We start from the raw sequence: 13,333 nt of genomic DNA on the forward strand, positions 1-13,333 counted from the left end.
GCTTTTGATGTGCGAGGGATTTTTCGGAAAAAAAATCAGTTTTCGTGGTTGCATGTATTTAAATCACTTCAAAGCTTTGAAAGCTTTAATTAAATCTTTATTAAAGTGCTTATTGCATGCTCAAAATTCGCGCGAATAATAGATACCTAAATTGAGCGGAAATGTGCTACAAGATTTGTTACCTAATTTTCGCACCGAATGTTCTCTTATTTCGCAAAATTGGCGGAACCCCTTCTGCGAAAAGTAAGATACAAAGGATGTCTCCTAATTTCGTTCATTGTATGTATCTAATTTTCGAGCCAATTTTACTAAGGCGGATATTTTGGGGTATACCTCTGCATCGTAATGGTGATAAAACATTGACACCTATTTTCACTCTACGCCAGTGACGACCTCTGCAAAAGATTTCGGAATAATTATGTTTACTTTGGAAAAGTGACAAAAAATTTGCGGAATTTGCCACCCGCATTAACAGAAAAATGTAAAATTTGTCCAAAATCATTAGTCTTTCAATGTTCGCAAAACACATCAATAAGTATAAACCTTTTTTACTTGAGTATATATAGTAAATAATTGAGACGCAGTTGAGATGCTTCACGGTTCTTTTGATCCGCAATATGGATTATAGTTTCTAAATTGCTAATTGTCACCTGAACTCTCAGCTATAGCCCTTTTCCATAGCTTAACTCTAAGTCCGGGCTTATCACCCAAAGTGTTTCAGTACTCAACCTGCGTATTTCAATTTTAACCTGTAAAACCAGAACTGAAACAGCTTATTTAAATCAAAAACGTAGGTCATTATTTCCAGAAAAAACCAAAACAACTATTCAGATTGTTAAAAGTAATTTCATAGTAAAACAGTACAGTGAAAATTTCGAAAATGATGAAACTGCCTGAGCATGTCAGAAACGTATGCAAAATGCATGCATTTTGTAAAGACACGTTACCAGTTAACAGCTAGATACTGCTGCTGATGCTGATACTGGATACTGACACGTAGCGATTGCGGTGCGTTTTGGGCGCGTTTGGTGTGCGTTTGGGGTGCGTTCGGGGTTCGTTTGGGGTGCGTTTGGGTTCCGTTTTGGGTGCAACGTGGAGCATGCATTCGCATAACCAGTACAGATATATTCTCGACTTCCGGGTCACTGTGATTGTCTGCGTGGACAAAAATTACAAGATGTTACCACTTCCCGAGGCCGAGGTTTTGTCGAAAAAATAATGTAAGAACTGTGGTGAAAGCAATAAGATTTTCGAGCGTTGAACTTTTGTAATATTTGCGGTTTTCAGCAGTTAATTGTTTTTCACCGCCTTCACTGTAATTTTCGAATGAAAAATTTCCGTACATGTGTTTGAAGATCTAAATATCTGCATGGGACCAAATTTTTCTTCCACTGCGCCATCTGTCATTTACTTCCTGGATGTTTATTTTGACTATAAAGCACCGTCATTGAAACCTGCAAGATTTTAGAAGAACTTATGAAGGTTAACATTTTTCAAGGGGGAGCATATCTTTTTACCTCAGAAGAGATGAGAAAAACAATTCAACGATGCAAACAGTGAGCGGCGAAATTAAAAATTTCACCGCTAAAGTCTAAGAATCTGACAAAAATTGACAATAAAAACTGTGCAGTGCTTCTTACCGGTGATTCGACAAAAAGTACGCGGTTGCCAAGAGTGTAATTTCAATTCTTACTTTTTTCACCGCATTCAGCGCGAAAAAGAGCAATCGTTACAATCATTTAACGCATTCACCGCAACTGCTATATTTTTAGCGGATACAATTTTAGGTTTTTTAAAAATTTTTTGGCGGATAGAATTTTGATTTCGCTTCTCAAGCAATGAAAAGAACAACTCGCCGCTGCCGACAGAAATCCTGAAAATTAAATTTTCCCGCTGAAAACATTAAGACTTGCAAAATTAACCAAAAAAAGAATGCAATGATTTCTACCGGTGAATTGGTCAAATTTTTATTCTCACCGCTTTCACCTCATTCAGCGCTAAAAAGATGACACGTCGACCTGGGTCTGTACACGTTTGCAGAAAGTATAAATTTTTTTGGGCAAATGTGACACATTTTCCTAGTTCTGATACAAATCTGAACCAGTTTTGCTGACTGTCAATGTTGTCAACACACGTTTACACATTGTTAATCTTTCTCAATTGCAGCAGGAACCACAAACACCATTTATGAATGTGGGAGTTTTAGGTATCCATTATACATTTGGTCAAGGCTATTACCAATCAATCAACTTTCAAACCACGAATGATGACAAAGTCACATTTTCCCTCTGTTGACTAATCAAAACAGCTAAACAAATATGTCAAAAAATGATTACAAAACAGGCAGTTAGAAATTTAAATTTGTATTTTTGGACTCACGACGAAGAAATCCTGATTGAAGAAATTTTGTTCTACGCAAAAACCAAATGTCAACTTTTCCATCAAATAGCCCGGAGGTTGGTGGCAGAGCACATCAGCGCTGAATCAGTCCGAAGAATTCTGTTTTTAGGATGGCCAGTATTCTGTTCATGTCACCATTTACACTGGTCAGTCTGATTTCTGAGTAAAATTTACTTAATGAAAAAGAATATGTTCAGCATAACTCCCGCCAACAAGGTTTGCTTTATATGCGATTGAAACTTCCGCGTGGGTACTTGTAACATTTAATTTGCGTAGCAAGTTGTAACCACTGAGCTAAATGGGCTTTGTTGTAATTGCCTTCAAACCAACTTAAATATATATAGTGAATAAACTACTATAGTAATTACCAGTTATAAGCTGCATAAATATGAAATTACTCTGCTCAGACTTAATTTTGGGGTATGAGTAAGTTTCAGACTAAACAGGATAAGTTTAGACTGGGCGAACTCTATGACCTCAATATAATCATAAAGAAGAAAGACTGCACATAAAAAAACTTAAAATATTCTGGATATACAATTTTTCAGAACTGAACTAAGTTTTTACTCTTGAAATGTGCTGGTTCAGTGCTGAAAGCTCTGCGACTCAAGTCCGGGAGGTATTTTAGACTATAAAAAAGTAGTCTTGTACAAATTGCATTTCGATGAACTCAAAGACAATTTCTGTAGTTTACTTTATTCTTCAATGACCTCGTAGAAAAAAAGACTAAAATGTTTTGGTTACTTTTATGATAAAATTGGAGAGGACACCTTGCTGTGACTCAAAACAACTGAGTTTATTGTCATTAATTTTAAAAATCGTCTTCAATAAATCTCGATAAATTTTAACGTTGACAAACTGACAAAAATTTTTTTTGAAATAAAATTGTAGCGGAAAGAAACACAATCAGGGAGTTTCACTTACGAACTTAAAAAAAGATACTGAAGTAAAAAAAATAAACCGAGTTCTCTATACTAACAAAAATTTAAACTTTATTTTCATTTGAAAAACAGGAAATTGACTAAAAAATGGTCAACTTTTTTGCCATGTAGAAAACTCGTAGTATTCATGAGCACAATATAAACTCTCAAAGTCGATTATTTTTACTCCCATAGTTTTCTTGTCCTCCTCTTGCTTCAAAAATAAACCAGGAAAAATCACGCATCAGACAAATATATTGGGAATAAAAAGTTTTCTCAATAGGAAGATTTAGGCAGTGATTTGATTCAACAACACCAATTCAGTCTTGACACTCAAACAAATTATTCGAATACACAACGTGAACTTTTACACATATTATAATAAAAGAATATTGCAGTAAATTTGATAGTACAAGCATGATTAACAAAAAAGGACTTTTTTGTCAGAGGGGATTTAAAGACAGCCGAAATTCCTAGACGCAAATGAGTTTTTTCTAGACGCAAATGTTATCTTCTGAATAAGTTACACCGAAACCTTAGAAGCATAGCGACAGCAGCCATTTCAAAAAAAACGATTCAGGAAATTAATGATGACAACGTAAAACCATAACTTTGCATGAAAACGCAAGCGCATTTAAGTTTTTTGATTGAATCTTTTAAAATTGAAGTCCCTTTCAATTATTTTTAATTGCCTGCTAATTGCACTGCCAGTGCTGATTGTTGATTGTACTGCCATTTAAATATTCTAAAATTCATATGCTTCCACTTGCAGTTTCTACTTTCCTTCTTTTTACATAATCAGAGTTCAGTTTTCGAGAAATTCCCAAACTAATTACCAATAAGATGACCAGATCTTTTTCCATATCACTTTTCAATTTTCACAACTTCTATATGGCTTCCCCTATGTCACATATTTATCACTGAATCATCAAGTCGTGCTATGGGTTTGCAAATTTACAAGCAATTCTTACCCAGGTCGAGGTGTCAAAGCCATTCAACGCAAAATTATGTAAGATAAGAGGTGAATGCGGTAAAATTACAAAAATCAGGCGGTGAATGCGGTGAAAAAAACTTTATCGCCTGGTAGTGCTGAAATTACACATTTTCACCGCTGAATTTAGTGGTGAAACTACACAAATTCATCGCTTAGAAAAAAGTGTAAAAATTGTGTGGGAACAGCAGTGAATGCGGTGAAATAACATAAATTCATAGATTAATTTAGTGATTAAATAACATAAATTCACAGCTTAGAAATTGCTTCGAATTGTTTTTTGTCCAACGAAGATAAGATACATTCATTTAAAAGAGGCATGGAAAATTCACCCACGAAAAACCATACATCAACATGAAACTTTTTTTAAGTGTTCAATTTATGTAATTTCACCACTAGATTAAGCGGTGAACTTACAAAAAATCACTATATTTCACCGCAAAAAATTGTAATTTCACCGCTAATCTTACAAAAAAAGTAATGAGCATGTTTTACAGATAGTAGAGTTAATTTGATTTAAGTGGAAGAAGAAGAGGCTGACATTCAGGAGGTGAGAGGTTCGAATCCGTGTAAGGCCAGTAAGTTGTAGTAAATGGTGAAATGCTGTTATTTTTGTAAGTTCATCGCTTACTCTAGCGGTGAATTTACATAACTTCACATTTCACTGCAAAATTTTGTACAAAATTAACGGTGAAAAAAAAACTACTTTTCAGCGCTTATCTTACATATTTTTCAAATTTTTCCTCAACCCGCGAATTTAAACAGCGTTGAAAATTCTCTTGGAGGAAAATTAGTTAAAAATTGACTAAAATTCGAACTCAAGTCTCATACCATTATCATGATTACCAAAATGTGAAATTCGAAGCATTAGGTTTAGAAAAGAAAGTATTTTGAAAAATTCCCAAAATTGTTTTTTTTTCAAAAACGGCATCTTGAAAAAAAGCTAATAATAACAACAACAACAACAATAATAATAATAATAATAATAATAATAATAATAATAATAATAATTACAATAATAATAATAATAATAATAATAATAATAATAATAATAATAATAATAATAGCTAATAATAATAATAATAAGAATTAAACAATAATAAAAAAAATAATAAAAATAATAATAAGGATAATAATAATAATAATTTTAATAAAAATATTGATAATAATAAAAATAATAATAATAATAATAACGAACTTTTTAAAACTTGGTTTCATCTAGCTTAGTAATCAATAACGGGGCTTGAATTTGATTTTTCTCAAACACTCTCCTTCCATATAGGTATGATTTATACTTAAAGTTCTTCTTAGCAAAATCAAATAGTTGTTCAAATAGGGCATACCTACAAAATTCTAATTTGATAAATATCGAAGTAGTGATATCGAATTGTTGCAGCCTGTAATTCTGTAGCAAAAATATATTGGCAACGCTCGCGACTACATTCTATTGATTATTAAAACATTTTCTCGTTAGATCGTGTTTTGGGATGTTCATTTCTCATTTCCCGCAATTTCCCTGACCAAATGGGAAGCTTCCCGATCACAATTTTTCATAAAAGTTACAGGATTCAAGAAAAAAAGTTGATCAGAGATTAGAAGTAATTTTACTGATCGAAGACAATCAGTGTCTTCCTTATCAGTAAAATCACTGCTTGAACGTATCCATTTTTGACCTTTTCTCTAAAACTTTGCATTTGCCTCACGATAATTTTATTGGCATACAAATTATTGATCCATAAAACAGGATGGGTATTATGTAGTTTTCGCATTTTAATGACATTTTTATTCATTTTTCATTGATCTCTTTAGGCGTGCCAGCCTCTCATTATCTTTTTTTAGAAGAATACTCAAGTGATAAGCCCAAAATAACTTTTCTGAGAAGTATTTGCTCAGATATTTGAATTGTTGTTCCTGTGAGATGATTTCTTTTGTTCGAAGAAGCAAGATATGCTCGTTTTGAATATTTCGTAAGAAAAAATTGTACGCTTTTGAATTTATAAAAAATGAAATTTAACCTTTTCTGCTTGCTCCAAACAACATCATTTTCAATATCTCGTTCATCACTGTTTAATTTTACAGCGACCATTGCTGAGCGACCATTTCCAACAATGACACTGGAGTCCCAAACTCACATCGTCAATTAGAGCGTTTATACAAGGGGCCTTGTTGACAGACAGAAACACCTTGAACTAGCGAGGCAAATATTCATGCAACTACTGTTGGGACAAAAAACATGACTTACACTAGTCATAAACTCTGTTATGTGCAAAACAGTCTTCATCATAGCGACAAGCAGTTCATCAACAGCTCCAACCGCCCTTTGTTTTTGAGAAAGGAATGAACAATTCAATTGTTCAGCCAGAGAGTCCGAAAAAGAGCGTTTTCAGTGGCAGCAAAATTGCTCGGCTGGAAACCGAATTCAGTACGACAGAACCTACAGATCAGAAATCCACTGACAATGAGTCTAAGAGCAGTAGGTACGAATACGTGGAATCACCTAGCACCACCGAGGAAGCTGCAATAAATGAAGGGGGAAACCCTCAGAGCCCATAAGAAGTCATCCAGAAAGTGAGAACAACCAAAGAAATCTTGATTACGTATCATCCTTTATTTAGTTACAAAACTGGGTAGGTGCTGGTTTTGTTTAAACGATGATAAAAAAATTATAATTGTTTTTGTTGAAAATTTGCAAAGCAAAAGAACAAACTACCTGACAAAATCTAATGTTGGGTCGATAAATAATGGCCCAGAAACTTTCTAATCTTTATTTTGTGTTGATGCTATCAATATCATTTTGGACTATCAGTCAGAAGTAGTTAGATAATAGGGTACTAAGATAGGGGGGGGGGGGTTATCCTTCGAATTAATACGTGTGATAATAGGGGGTTATCCTTGGCGGCGCTACATGTAAAACAACGGCCGTGCGTGATACATGTAAATTGGCATGTAGGTTGATTTGGGTGTAAAAGCCTGGCTAGAGTCATTTTTGAGTGAGCGTTCATAAAATCATATGGCTACAATTGCTACAGTTGTTTTGAAGAGTATTCACGAAACTTATAAGGAAATCGAAAAAGAATATTCACAATAAGGTAAACGGTTTTTATACTTTTTAGCTACTTGTCTTCATTTGGATCCTGAGATTGATTTAGATATAGCTTTGAAACTACGACCTTATGGTGGTTTGATTGGCATCGACAATTCAGCCCTCGACAAATATTTTAAATCGTTCAAAATTTTGAGACTGCATGCGATACTTCACGACGCTTCCGGTTTTGTATATGAATATAGTGAAAAGGGTCCAGGCTATTCCTACGTATTACCTTGTTCAGTCACAAATGAGTACCTTGGTCATGTGACTGGAATTGCTTTTTGTTTATACGTAAAATCCTTCAAAAATAGTTTATTCAATTTGCTGGAATGTTGAAATCTGCAGTTGTTCTTGATTTTGAAGGCTTTAGAAGTAAAAAAAATCTGGATTTATAGTAAAAGAACTTGCGGTATCTACCAAAAATTACAACGATACAATTTCGTTTTTACCTCCAAACTCATTTAACATACTTTCTTCGAGTGAGCAAAGATCTTTCCTGTGGGTATCTAAATTTCTTCATGGTCTCTCGTGGGAGACAGGAGAGTACCCTTATCATTATTTGCAACAGACTTTTCAAAGTATAGTTCTTCGATTTCCCTTTTCTGATTTTTACGCAAAAGGATTAGAAAAAACGGAAACTTTACGGAAGCTGTTACAGAGGAACGTTATCAACTTGGAAACTTTGTTTTGCCCAAAAATTGAACACTTGAAATTATATCGGGAGACACCAGTTTGTAAATTACATGCATTGAGTTGCCCAAAACGACAAAGAAGCAAGCTTTGTGCCAATAAGAAGGCAAAACTCTTTTACCAGTGGCTGACGAATGAATCGTCGGTTGGAGAAACCAGCTCCGTCTCTACTTCAAGTGAATTTGTCTCCAAATTTGACAGTTTACAGTTGCATAAAGCCTGAAAATCAGTTAACGGTTACTCTTATCAAGGAAGAAAAAATTGACACAAGAGGGCAAACAGTTTTGAGAAATCAGCAGATCGTGTGTGCTGGTGCTGAAATAGAAGCTTTCAAGATGTATCTTTCTCTACTGGAGTACTTTCAATTGTACCATGTCTTTACAAGAGAAAATGAAAAGGTTGAAACTAACCCCTTTACCTACGCCCAAGCCTGCAGTGCCAATTCTGATGTCTCTGGGCGATGAGACTCTTCCCGATGAAATCAAGAAGCTGATTAAAGAGAACAATGTAGAGTCAATTTTTTTTAGAGATAAACAAGATTCGATGAATGCAAACTATACAATCACTTACAAACAAGGAGACAAAGACTCTGGATATGTTTTGTATGAATTTTTTATTGTTGAATAATTATGTAACATTCTTGAAAAGCAATTCATTTTTTGAATAATTTTGTTTCAAAATGAGTCAAACCGAAGATCAACTAGATTCGGGCGGAGGCATAACTGACATGGTTTTTGACGATGACCACCAAGAAAGACGATCTTGGAGGTTTTGCAATTCGAGATTGCCTCGATCAGAGGTTGTATACTTTACACAAATCTTAATAATAATTTTTCTTATAACTGTGTCTCTCGCCAAGTTGGTTTTTTTCAGTCTCGACTGCGAAGAGTCAACATTTTGGTTTTCACTCCTCTCTTGTACAGTTGGATACGCTCATTCAAATCCAAAGTTATGAATAAAATTATTTCCACCTCTGACCGGTTGTTCATGGCTGTTTGTGGGCCATCTTGTTGCGGGAAAACTGAGCTCATTTTCAAAATGTTATTAGTTGGCACTTTTTTCCCAGAATTTCAAACAATTTATTATTTTTATCAGCACGATCAGCCAAAATTCCAATCGTTAGAGAAGAAACTGAACATACATTTTAAAAAATTCTCTAATTTTGAACTCATTTCAGAGTTAGACAACTGCCTCCTTGTGTTCGATGACTCATGTGAAGAAATTTTTAATGACAAAGAATTTTCAAAATTAGCAACCGCAGGGCGACACAGAAACATCAGTGTAATCTATGTTAAACACAATTTGTTCCAGCAAAGCAGATGGTCCAGAACAATTGATCTAAATACAATACATATCATATTGTTTAAATCACCACGTGACACACAATAGATTACTTTTATTGGTAGACAGTTGAATAACTCTCAATTTTTAAAAGAAAGCTATGAGCTGGCAACTAAAGAACCGTTTGGTCATTTATTAATTGATTTGGATCCCAAAAGATCAGACGTCTTGCGCTACTGTTCAAATATTGTTCCTCCAGGACCATCAATTTTTTATCTGCCATCAGCTAAAGCCGTTATTACAAGTTTAAGCGATGAGAGAGAAAGAAGTTTGTATGCTGGGGCGGCTGCTAAACATATCGGATACAAAACTAAAAGAGAAGATAGAGAGAGCTCCAAATCATTTCATTAAATTCCTTTGCGAATGTTTGCTCAACATTGTCAATAGTAATGTTCCAATACGAAAAAGTTTTGTGCAAGGCTATGAAAAATCATTCAGAAAACTATTGTCTAGACAAACAAGTTTGAAAGAAAAGAGGCAACTTTTTGCTAGAGAAACAGATTTGGTCAAAACTGTTGGCTTCGCTTGTTATCGTTATTTGACAAAGTCGTAACGCACACCGAAGAATTCATTTTAATTCCAAAACGAATGTTTGCTTCACATCAACCGGTAAAAGAAGTTTTGGACAATCCCCTTTACAAACAGAAAGCTGCACAGCTGTCTCTTTTGCAAAGAAACCAGTCAAATTCAATGGAAAAACCAGAGAAAGCAGTTGAACCAGTTGAGACTGCAGACAAAACGATTGAAACAGCAGAAGAGGAAAAAACAGATCCCATGAGCGAAGACAGCGAGATTGAACCAGTAGTGAAAAAACAAAGAAAAAGCAAAGATTTCGACTCCATATTGTTAGAGCTAGATTTTATGAATAAAAACCAAATCAAAAGATCAAAAATCATACTTGACTTGAAAAATACAATCTGAAACAGTAACTGTAGAGTCGAACGACGTTCTTCACGTAAATAAAGAAAGACTGGGCATTAAAGCTTCAACATTTCTGTACAATCTGCAGCAACCAACTAAAAAAATTGACATTGAAAAATACTCCAAAATTTAATTGCTCTTAATATCTCACCTCATCTTGTTGCAAATACACATGCCAAGCAAATCTTGGAAGCCTCGTCTGAAAGTGAACAAGAGTTTTTCCCAAGTAGAGAACAACCCAGTCGGCAAAAGCTCTTCTCTAGTAGAGAACAACACAGTGGCTCGAAACCAACCCAAAAAAGATATAAAGAAGAACCGGACCAAACGACAGACAAAGAAGAGACCAGTCAGAAGATGTGGTCTTTCTTTTCCTGAAGTAAAAAAATTGGATCAGTTTTATTTAAAAGGACCAGCGTCGTATGGAAGCATAAAGCGGTTACAGACGCAAAGCAAGCTCCCTCTAGGTAAAAATCAGTCCTATTTGGAGACAAAGCCGTCTTTCACAAAGTACCGTTCAATTCGATTAAAATTTCCCAGGCTTAAAGTTTTTGTAAAAGACATCAACGAAATTTGGTCTCTGGATTTGGCACACGTTGAAAAACTGGCAAAGTATAACCGCAATATAAAGTATCTTCTAGTAGCGGTTGATTGTTTGTCAAGATATTTACGAGTGGAACCAATGAAAACAAAGTATGCAACCGAAGCAGCTGAAGCATTCAAAAAGATGATCAAAAACAAACAGCCCGAAAAGTATGGGTTGACGATGGTACAGAATTTCTTGGAGCATTCAAACAATTGTGTACCAAACGTGGAATTCATTTATATGGTACCTTTAGCGAAAAAAAGTCAGCTTTTGCAGAGAGGAACATTAGATCTCTCAAAAAGATAATTCATCGGTATCTTGAAGAAAAGTGGACCTATAGCTACATTGACCAATTAGACCAATTTGTGAAAACAATCAATTCAAGAGTCAATCGAATAACAAAAACTGCTCCTAACAAAGTTACAAAAATGGATGTGCCACGGCTAGTGTCATTGGCAGCACAAACAAGCTCAACTCAGAAGCCCAAGTTTTACATTGGAGACTTTGTGAGAGTAGTTAAAAAAGATAAAGCATTCAGGAAAAGTTATATGCAATCATTCACAGACAAAATCTTTGAAATAACGGGAATACCGACATTAAGCCCACCAACATACACCTTAGCCGACGCAGACAAGGAACCAATTCAAGGAAAATTTTACCAACCAGAATTACAACTTGTCAGGCTCCCTCTTGTTTAAAATGTCCAACAACCGGTTTGAAGGCGAGTTTACAGTTCACGTTGTTTCATCAGCTTCAATGGAAATATTTGATTCAAATACACTTGCATCATTTCGGAATTTTTTCAATGACGAAATTCAACTTGCAGGTGATTGGAGAGTAGCGCTAAGTGAAATCATATTCCCAACAAAAATAGAAAACATAGTAAACGGAAATCTAATTGCGTACAACTTAAAAGACTTTGAAGATTCCCAAAACATTTCTTCGGGAGCCAATGTTATTTCTAGACCTTATAGTGGACAGCAATTTAGTTTTATGCCAGGAACCTTTGATACAGTGGCTCAACTTCTTGCTACATTTAAGCGCACAATTGGCCTGCGCCATTTTTCATTCAGAGAGTTGAAGAGCTCTGAAAAATATGAAATTTTGTTTGGCAAGTATGAGGGAATTACGTTTCCCAGCGAAGAAATTCCAGGCATTATTGGATTTACGGGTATTTCTGACGGTAATGGAATACACATTGGGTACAAAATGATTCCCAATGCGAACAGATTTATGAAAAGTGATGATAAGAAAGCTTATTATGGGGAGTTCCCAGCTGACCTTTGTGCTGGAAAACATCTAATTTTCATCTACAACAACATAATTGAATACCAATACGTCGGTGACACTAAGGCTCCTCTTTTGCGAGTCATTGATTCAAAACAACGTCTGAAAAACGGTAGTGTTTGTGAGCTTGAACCCACTCATCGGATAGTTTTTACAAATTTAGACTATAAGCAGCTCCTAACCAACACAATTCAATCGATTTCAATTGAACTGAGAACGGAAACAGGACAATTAGTTCCCTTTTCGGGAACTGGAAAAGTTATTCTAACACTACAATTCAAAAAATTTTCCCCTTAAAATGGATTCTTATTATGCCAATCAAGCAACGTCTTTGCCTCACTTCTATGGACATTATCGTCAAAGAGGAAGTGGTTTTGGAGCTCTAGCTGCAGGCATTGGACGTGTTGCGCTACCTTCAGCACGTCGTTTCATTTTGCCTACAGCGAAGCGTATCGGGAAAGAGCTATTGAAACAAAGTGTTCCAGAGATTTTGGATGTAGTCGGAAGCAAAAAATCTCCTAAACAGGCGTTTAAAAATACAATCTCAAAAACTGTCAAAAAACAGACAGGAGGATCTCGCCGAAATACTTCACGTCGGAGGAATTCAATACGAGTCAAGCCACAGAAAGCAATCAACAAACGCAAAAAAACCATTTCAACGCACAGAGCTCCAAAATGAAGTCGGTCAGATTTTTTTGCCAGAGTGAACGATGATCGCTAATTTGTTACCATCAGAGGCAACTCACAGTTCTTTGGATTTGTTCGAAAAACCTTCTCTCGTAGTAACTTTCGATGGTAGTTTTTGTCAAAAGTTGGGCCCAGTCTACAGTCCAAATGGACCCATGTTAGAATTTGAAGTCGCCGGTGACCGAAATAATTTTATTGACTTACAGAAAATTTTCTTGTAAGTGAAATGTAAAATTGTCCAGTTATCAGAAGCTGATTTGAGATATGACGCAGGAGCAGCAACAGATGTTACGAAGACAGATGCTCCCTATTTTTGCAATAATGTTTTACATTCACTCTTCTCTGACAGTACAGTGTCTGCTAATGGACTAAAAATTTCAAACGCTAACGGAAACTATGCTCATAAAAATTTTATTGAAACAGAA

Source organism: Convolutriloba macropyga, chromosome 11 (assembly GCF_964194025.1).
Source record: "Convolutriloba macropyga chromosome 11, txConMacr16.3, whole genome shotgun sequence".
NCBI classification, from domain to species: domain Eukaryota; kingdom Metazoa; phylum Xenacoelomorpha; order Acoela; family Convolutidae; genus Convolutriloba; species Convolutriloba macropyga.